Source organism: Myotis davidii, unplaced genomic scaffold (genome assembly GCF_000327345.1).
Source record: "Myotis davidii unplaced genomic scaffold, ASM32734v1 scaffold269, whole genome shotgun sequence".
Lineage (NCBI taxonomy): Eukaryota > Metazoa > Chordata > Mammalia > Chiroptera > Vespertilionidae > Myotis > Myotis davidii.
This window is the reverse complement of record NW_006383008.1, coordinates 7234494-7237706: the sequence shown is the minus strand read 5'-3', so window position 1 is coordinate 7237706 and position 3213 is coordinate 7234494. Positions and strand designations below refer to the sequence as shown.

The window sequence follows — 3213 nt, the reverse complement described above, 5'->3', positions numbered from 1 at the left end:
ATGTATTCAAACAAGCACTGTGCCTAAAGGTGGCCTTGGTCATATCATTTAAAACTATTCTGTATTTACATCTATTCCAACTCTTACATATCTTCATATTTTCAGGGCCAGAAGAAAACCCAAGAGATTAGCTATGGACAGGGCTATAGCAATCCCAACTCCGTTTGGACAAGGCAGAACTATAAGGAAAGGGATTTATATTTTCACAAACTTGACCCTCTCCTAAACCTCGCTCAGTTCTACACCATGTTGTGGCTGCACTAAAGTCCCCTGGTATCTCTGGCATATCGGGAGAACAATGATCTCTGCTTACTCTGAAGAAACTGCAAGATGAATTCACTAATAATTTTTAAATCATTTTAAGTGGGAAAAACCTGACACTACTGATTAATAGACATGAATTGCTGGAGTCACAGCATTTACACCCATCAAGGAAATACCACCTGCTGACCTTGGATGTGTGTGTGTGCCTCCAGTAACCACCTAAACTGTCACTTCCTCAGGCCCTAAGAGAATACACAGACTGCCATGGAAACAAGTCTGCACTCAGCTGGACTGTGGGTGAGCAGCTATCTTAGCCAGGTTTCCCTTAAATATTGGGATTTTGGGGAAAAAACAATTTCACTTTTTTATTACATATGGTCTTTTAATTGCTTTCCTTATTATTAGTTTTTAAAGTGCAGCAGTTTCCTAAAGATTTAAAGTCCATGTGTCAAAGAACAATCATTACTTTTGATGCAATTGTTTCCAATGGCTTAATTATTTACTGCACGGCAGTTTTATCTGGAGCATGGAAGTTGAAGGTGAGACAGATTCACCTATCTCTGATTAAATGCCCTGAAAGGGGCGTTGACAGGTGCCCAAATACGTCCTTAAGAGAACGAAAGTACCAGAGAACACTCCTGGTATTCATGAATCAAGTCTGGAGTGCAAGCCAGGGAAGTGCAATTTAAGTCTCACCTTAGCTGCACTACATTTCCAAACCTACAAGACACTCGGTTTAAAAATAAAATTAGAGGTTCCTTATAAGACTATGGGAAATGAAAATCACACTATCCACCTTCAATCCACTTTCTTTTGCACAGCGATGCTAGTCAGTCCAGCATCCCACCCACCAGGGTAGATTTCTGAACTCATGGAAAAAGCCCCAGGTTTCCACTGAGCTCAGCACTAAACCAAGTCTAGTAAGAAAGTGAAGGGGGAGGCGCATTCATTAGAGACAGGCATTGCTCATTGTTCAAACTGCACCACATCCATCTTTTCTCAGAGTGAGTCCCTCTCCACCCCCACCTTGTCCCCTCCACCGCTTTTTTAAGTTTGAGGGTAGGTAAATGAAAATTTTACCAAAAATAACACAGGGTTATAATGCAACATGTGTCCAGGTCACATTAGAAATCAAGATGACCCTTTGGTGGCACCAGGAATGGAAGTCACAACTCCTAACACCTCTTCCCTCACCCATATCAGCTGGCATGACTGTTGTCAGGGACAGTCTTTGCTAGAATTGCTGACCAAGGAGCCTATCTGCTACTCTAGAAAGCAAATGTTCTGACAGAGATTCAGGTCTAAAGCCCCAAATCAAAACCGGGAACACGTGAAAAGAACAGGAGCCTGAAATAATAGAGGAAGTCTTCCGAGAACAGACTACCTCCCCACAGCAGGCCAGGCCCACATGGAGAAAGGCCTGGCTTCAGTGAGGTCTGAGGCAGCAAATTTCCATTTGTGGGTCCTCTTACCACATAAATAGTGCGTTTATTTTATAGCAATATTCTAGGTTGAGCAAAGAACTCACAAGGGAGGATTTTATCAGTGAAGTAATCAAAAGGATGAGTTCTGGATGGGTCTGCCTTTAGGTTAGGTGCCCTGGGGAAGCCCACCCCTGAGGCAAAGCTTTACTTTCACTTCAATTTCAAGTCCCCAAATCAGTTTTTAAAATGCCCCTTTAAAAGGCTGCAGAATAAACAGGTCCTCTGGCCCCCAGGACAGTGTCAAATTACAGGGCTGTTCTTTCCCATAGTCTCTTTCTCATTTTTCTTTTTTTAGAGTATCACAAATACACCCTATTGTGTGGCTACCATTTCAAATACCTTGCCAATGCAACCACATTCTGAATCTCTCAAGTCTCCCAAGAAACTAGGAGGAGCCAACAAACGCCATTTGAATAATAATGAAGTGACAGGACAATTTAATTACCCAAGGCAGCCCTAGGCCAGTGGTTCTCAACCTTGGCTGCACATTAGAATCACCGGGGAATCTGGTGATTCTCCAACAAAAGGGTTGGACGCCTTCATCTACACAAGTGTAACCACGTGCTCAACTGTGGGGCCAATTATGGAGAGTGCAGAAGAGAGAAGTGCACAGGTGCCCACACCAGTTCAAGCAAGTGGGGAATTAGCACAAATCCTCCCAGGAGTCAGACCACGATGAAAAAGGATGACTTGGAAAGCTTCTCTCATCTACCAGGCTCAAGGTTTAGTTCACTTTCTTCCCTTTGATTCACTGAGCGCAGCACTTACCATAAACAAAATAATGAAACTGTTCTCCCGACAAAGGCTTTGAACAGGGAATTTAAAGTAAGTTCAATGAATTCCAATAAAAGTTCTTCAAAATCAACGGTCACAAAGGTACTTTCATCCCCCCACAATTTCTTCAAAGTGCAAATGTTTAACATTAGTTCCTTCTCTGGATGCACACGGCTTCACCTTGATGTTATGTTTACCAGCCTTCTTCGATTGACCTTTTCAAGTGACCTTACAATAAAGGACGTTTCCCTTGCTTTGGAGAAAAACAACAAAAAAAGATGAACCTTTCTGGAAGCCTAAAAAACTCTCAGCTTCCTTAGGCCTTAGGAATTAAATACAGGACCCCCCCCCCCCCACACACACACACACACACAGGCTGAACAATTGCTAAATCCCGCTTCATCAACAGTAAACAGTTGGCTTCTGAGTGGCCTGTATTTCCCCACCACGCGCTCTCTCCAGGACAGGCAGTCATGCCCAGGTGGTGACACTGAGCGCAGATAAGGTGTCCTAACAACCGTGTTTGCCTGGATCCGGGAAACTCTCTGCCACTGGGCAACTCGCACATCACCTGGGTGCATCTCCGCGGGTGCCCCTAAGCCGCAGACCTGGGCGGCCCCAGGACGCCTCCCGCGACGACACGGGGCAAGACTGACACCCGCAGCTGCCGACGACCCTGCCAGTCACGTTG

General features: G+C 44.5%; 1 protein-coding gene across 1 annotated transcript in view; it reads right to left on the bottom strand.

The window, feature by feature from the left end:
- The window catches only part of RRAGD (Ras-related GTP binding D), a 39026-nt gene that overhangs the window by 34837 nt on the left and 976 nt on the right, over positions 1 to 3213 (bottom strand). The window lies entirely within an intron of this gene.